At 33.2% G+C, this 6,337-nt stretch overlaps 1 non-coding gene across 1 annotated transcript; it reads left to right on the forward strand.

The window, feature by feature from the left end:
- The first annotated feature begins 1,838 nt into the window (after nucleotides 1-1,838).
- LOC122139072 lies at nucleotides 1,839-1,957 on the forward strand. Its single transcript, XR_006155974.1, has one exon. It is a non-coding gene; the product is annotated as a 5S ribosomal RNA (ribosomal RNA).
- Nucleotides 1,958-6,337: the final 4,380 nt, after the last annotated feature.

A 6,337-nucleotide genomic window follows, 5' to 3' on the forward strand; every position in this document is an offset into this window, starting at 1 on the left:
ACCGTTTGGCAATAAATGGAGAAAAAGAAATAAAAGGTTTTTAATAGAAGACAATGTAATAGAACAAAAAATTTTAGTATGCAGATGATACTACTCTGATTTTAATAGTGGTGAAAAAGCTATGGGAATTATTGACAAATACTGTCGAGGTTCGGGTGCAAAAGTAAATAAGGAAAAAACTGAATATATTAAGATTGGAAAAGTGGACATTTCGCAAAGAAATTGGCAGTTAAAAGAACAAAAAAATAATATAAAAATTTTAGGCATTACACTTGGATATGATGAAATTAAAACTAGAGAAATAAATTGGGATGAAGTTGTAAACAAAATGGAAAAAAGATTATTTTTTTGGAAACAGAGAGTACTGTTTCTAAAAGGGAAGGTACTTTTCTTAAATTCTCTTTTTTTATCCAAAATGTGGTATGTTTTAAGTGTCGTTAGTTTACCAGTGTGGGTATATAAGAGAATAAAAACTATGATTTTAAAGTTTCTTTGGGATGGTAAGCCATCTAAAATTGCATATAACCACAATCATCGGAAAGGTGGAAGATGGAGGATTAGGACTAATAGATCCATGGCTGAGAATGAAAAGCATGAGAATTAAAACAGTAAAAAAGTTTTTTAACATAGACAACATAAGGATAATATGATAGAAAATATACCAGAGTTTTATAAAGAATTGTTGAGAAGCTGGAAAATGTTTTATGATAATGTGTACGTAGAGATTAAAGGGAGAAAACAGTACCTACAGCAACCACTATTTTAAATCAAAATAATAAAAGCAAAAAGCATATGTTTTATGAAAACTGGTATGCAGTAGGTTTTAGACAAGTAAAAGACATTTTATGTGAAGTGAAACCTGGATTTTTACCTACACAAGCAATAATTGATTCACTTGAGGAAAGAGAAGATATAGAAGACAAAGGGAAAATTGAAGAATATACAAAATTAAAATTAGCATTGCCAGAACATTGGATTAAAAATATCGAGGATAATGAAAAAGAAATTGAGAATGAAAAACCAAAGGTTTTTTTAAAAGCAGGGGATGATAAGATTGTTTTTAATGAATGTGTCATTAAGATGATTTATACCTGTTTACGTAAAACTGTTTTTGTAAAACCTAAAGCAATAGAATATTGGGAAAAGTTATTTGACAATTTTGATGCTTCGAATATATGGAAAAATGTAAGATTGAATTTTAAAAGTCCGGTTTTGGAAAATTTAGATTTTTTATTATGACACATTTGTGTGATGACAGAAATGATTTTAAGTAAAATTGGGTTAGCGCAAGATGAAATGTGCAAAGTGTGTTTGGAGAAAAAGGAAAGTGTATTACATTTATTTTTAAAATGCAGAATGTTAAGTGAATTTATAAATATATTTAAAAAGATGGTATGTGATTTTCTGTATAATGACAAGATTACTTTGGTAGAATGGGATACATTGCTTTTATTTGGCTTTAATGGAAAGACAAAAAATAAGTATGCTCTTAATTTTATGTTAATGCTTGCAAGATTTGCAATATGGAGAAGGAGAAATATAATGAAACAAAAGAAAAAAAAATAGAGATAACTTTATTATATAAACAGATCATGATGGAGGAAATACAAGTTTTATATGACTATTTCAAAATGATTGAGAATATGGAAATGTTTGAAAAATGTATTACAAGAAATAATCCTTATATTGTAAAAACTTGGACTGGTTTTGAAGTTCTGTTACCAGAAGATGTTTAAATATTTGTGAAAAAAAAAAAATCTCATCTGATCTCCCAAGCTATTATGGTGGCTGATTAGGGTTGCTGATCTTTAAATAGCCCACACTTTGCAGCAGCCCTCGCATACAGCCATACCACCCTGAGCGCGCCCGATCTCGTCTGATCTCGGAAGCAAAGCAGGGTCGGGCCTGGTTAGTACTTGGATGGGAGACAGCCTGGGAATACCAGGTGCTGTAAGATTTAGTTTTTTCGTCAATACGGATCTAATACATTGCGCATTAGGGTGGCTGATCTTTAAATAGCCCACACTTTGCAGCAGCCCTTGTTTACAGCCATACCACCCTGAGGGCGCTAGAGAGCTTACAGGAAGTGACGTGGCAGTAGTTGGGAGAGGAAGGCTCTACCCATTTTGTGCTTTTCTATTTGTGTTTTTTTGTTTGTTTTGTGAATCTTTGTTTTTTTTGGCATTTTTCATTTTTTTGAAAACCACCTAACAGCAGCATATCGCTGTCTAGAGGGTGGTTGATTAATTTTTTCCCCAAAATAGATGGATTATATGGTATCAACTCAGAACTGGCTGGAGAGACACGAATGGCAAATGACAATGGACTGGCAGGAGGAACACGCACGGCAAACGACACTGGACTGGAGAAGCGACAAAGAGCTGGAAATAGAAAGGATCAAGGAGCAAGAATAAGATTTGGTGAAAGAAAATATTTAAAGGAGGCAACAGTGATCGTGAGTACAGAGAATGTGAGTGGAGTGAGAGCAGAGGATATAATAAAAGCAATCGCGGAACAAATTGGAAGTGGAAAGGTGTTGGCTGTAAGACCCAGACAAGGCAAAGAATATGAATTGACGCTGGAACAGGAAGAAATGTGTGATGCGTTAATCGATGGATTGACAAGACTGTGAAGTAAAAAAACTGCAAAATAAAGATTACGTTGTTTCCTTCATGCACCTGCCTGTCTACCTGGAGGATAAGGGAATTTTAGACAGATTGGAAGGATGGGGGGGTATCCCCCATATCTAAAATCAAAAGAAGGTGCTATCCGGACACTGACTTCGAAGACGGCACAAGATTTGTAAAGGTGAGGTTCCCCAAAGACGTTGCATCACTCCCTTATAGCACAAAGCTTGAAACAGCGGAAGGCCCGCAGTACTTTAGGGTGATGCACAGCCACCAGGTGAAGACCTGTAGGCTGTGCATGAGCCCAGGACATCTAAGAGTGCCCAGAATTCAAGTGCTATAAGTGTTTGGAAAGGGGATATTTTGCACGAGACTGCAATGCTGTCAGGTGCCCGAATTGCCAAGAAATTTTAAATAAATGTGAATGCTGGATGGAGGGAGTGGTAGGTGGAAGGGAAGAACAGGTGGACAGACAGGTGCATGAAGGAAACAACGATGAAGAAGGACATTGTGATAAAAGACAAGAAGAGGACGAATTACAACCAAAGGAAACAGAGGAAGGAACAAACAACAGATAGGAAGGAGAAAGAGAAAAAGAAGAAGAAAATAATGATGAACAAATAAGAGAAGAACAAAGTCATGGACAAAAAGGAAAAGAACAAGACAAAGAAACTGACAACGAAGGAGAAATAAGTATGGAGGAGAATAAGAAGGAAAAGGTGGAGAGGGGACAAATACGAAGAAGATCGCTAAAGGTAAAGCCAAATATAGGAACTGCAAGGAAAAAAATGAAATGTTTAAACAGGTTTGAGGCATTAAAGGAACTGGAGGAGGAAGACTGAGAATGATGGGTTTTAGATATTTATGCTTTTTCTTTTTAATGGTTTTAAGTGTTGTGACTTAATGCAAGAGGACTTTTGAACTTAAAGAAATTTGAAAATATAAAAGAAAAATGTAAAAGAGACGACATTATTGTGCTAAAAGAAACAAACTGGAGAGAAAATGTAATGAATGATTATAAAAAGAGATGGGAAGGAGGGATTTTATACAATAATGGAGATGGGAGGTTTGGGAGAGGTGTGGCTTTTTTAATGAATGTTTTTAAAGCAAGCACAATTTTATACAAAGATACGATGGGTAAATGTATGGTTGTTGAGACAAAACATGAAGGAAGGGAATTGATTTCAGTAAATGTACATGCACCAACGGAGGAGAAAGAAAAGAAAGAGTTTTTTATGTTTTAAGAAGTATTGTAAAGAAGTGTAAGGAAATAATAATGATGGGGGATTTCAGCACAGTTTTTAGTAAACAAGACATGGCAGAAGGAATGGTTTTTAAAACTGACAAGGGGAGAAAAGAATTAAAAGCATTAATGGCAGAAAATAATATGATAGATGTGTGCAAAAAAAGAAATGAAAAGAAAAAATAATTTTCAAGAAGGCAAATAGTGGGGCAGTTTGTGTGCGAAACAAGAATTGACTTTATTTTATGTACGAGAAATGTGGAGAATTTTATAGAAAAGATTAAGTATGAAGAAACAAGTTTTAGCGATCACAAGTTTTTATTTTTTTAAATGGACTGGAATAAAGTGCAAAGAGGGCCAGGAATATGGGCTTTAAATACAAAAAAGAATAGAAAATGAAGACTATGTTTTAAAGGTTAAAGAAATTATAGAAAAAGAAAAGGAAAATGAAATGTATGAAGAATATAAGAGAATATGGTGGGAGAACATTAAGTTTTTAATAAAAAAAATTCTCAATTAAGTATTGTAGTATAATACATAAATGCAAAAGATACAAAGAAAAAGAAATAAAGGAAAGTTTGGAAGTGGAATTGAATAAAGAATATAAAGATATACAAAAGATAAAGGAAATGGAAGAAAAACTGAAAGAAATAGAGGAAAAAGAATATGAGGGGGCAAGGTTAAGAAGCAAAGCTAAATATACTGTGGAGGGAGAAAAATGCACAAAGTTTTTTTTTTTGATTTGAAAAAAAAGAGAGGGGAAGCTGAAACAATAAAAGAGATAAGAGGGAAAAATGGGGAAGTTGTAGAAGGGAATGAAAAGATTTTAGAAGAAATAAAGAATTTTTATGAAGATCTTTTTAGTGCAAGGGGTGTAGAAGAAACCAAAAAAAGGGAATTGTTGAATCGGATAAAAGCTAAAATTAGCAATGAAGATAAAAACGAATGCGATCAAAAAATCAGAGAAGAAGAGATTGAAAGAGCAATACAGCAGCTGAATAAAAAGAAAAGTCCAGGAATAGATGGTTTGGGAAGTGAATTTTATATATGTTTTAAAGAGATTTTAACAAAGATCTTAAAGGAAGTTTTTAGAGAGATTTTTGAAAAAGAAGAAGTTAATGAAAAAATGGGGATGGGGATAACAAAACTGATATATAAAAGGAAAGGAAAAAATTAGATTTAAAAAACTATAGGCCGATCACGATGCTTAACACAGATCTTAAGATTTTAGCAAAGGTTTTAGCAAACAGGTTAAAGGAAGTAATGGCAAGTATAATCAAAACAAAGCAAGCATACGGAGTAAAAGGAAGGGATATAGCGGACATAACAATGAGCATAAGAGATACAATATGGTACATGAAAGAAAAAAATTAAGATGGTTACGGAATTAGTCTAGATTTTGAAAAAGCATTTGATCGGGTTGAACACGGGTATTTATTTGATGTTTTAAAGAAATTTGGTTTTGGGGGAGATTTTATCAAATGGATTGAGATTTTATATAAGGGTGCTTTAACAAGAATAAAATGTAATGGGTTTTTAACAATGTTTTAAAATCACAAGATCGATAAGACAGTGTTGTCCACTTTCAGCGTTATTATATTCACTTGTATCGGAACCGTTAAAACAAAAAAAAAAACAAAAAGAAGGAATAATTGGAATTGAAATTGAGGAAAATAAGGCTGAAGAAAAGGTTTTTCAATATGCTGATGACACAACAATTATAGTAAAAGGAAAGGAGAGCATCAAAGAAGTTATGAAGGTTGTAGAAGAATACTGTAAAGGATCTGGTAGTAAAATAAATGAAGAAAAAAACAGTATATATGAGATTTGGGAAAGCAATGGTTTTAAGGGATTGTTTTAATTTTAAGGAAGTGGAGGAAATTAGGATTTTAGGAATTTTAATGTGAAAAAATGAGAGGAAAGTAAGAGATGAAATGTGGGAGGAACTAGTAACAGGAATAAAGAGAAGGTTAAATTTTTGGAAATTAAGAACATTAAACTTGAAAGGGAAGGTTTTAGTATTGAATGTTTTAATGGTGTCTAAGTTATGGAATGTTTTATGTGTGTCGGGTATGCCATTGTGGATAGAAAAGAGGTTGATGAAATGTTTTCTTGACTTTTTATGGGAGGGGAAACCAGCAAGAATAGCTTTTAACAAATGTGGGGATTTTAACATGGGGGATGGAATTTTATGGATGAAAACGAAGAGTTGGTTGACAGAACGATTACCAGAGTTTTATAGAGAAACATTTTAGTGCCTGGGGAACAATTTTAGATAAATTGAATATGATCCACATGGGAGAGATTTTTTTCAAATCAACCTCTGTTCTTAAAAACATTTTAAAACAAGACAAAGAAATGTTTTTAAAGAAATGGATGGAAGTGGGGATAACAAGGGTGAGAGACGCTTTATATGAATTCAAAGAAGGGTTTTTACTGACAATTTATTGTGGATGCAATGGAGGAG

The sequence above is a fragment of the Cyprinus carpio genome, chromosome A3 (genome assembly GCF_018340385.1).
Source record: "Cyprinus carpio isolate SPL01 chromosome A3, ASM1834038v1, whole genome shotgun sequence".
NCBI lineage: Eukaryota > Metazoa > Chordata > Actinopteri > Cypriniformes > Cyprinidae > Cyprinus > Cyprinus carpio.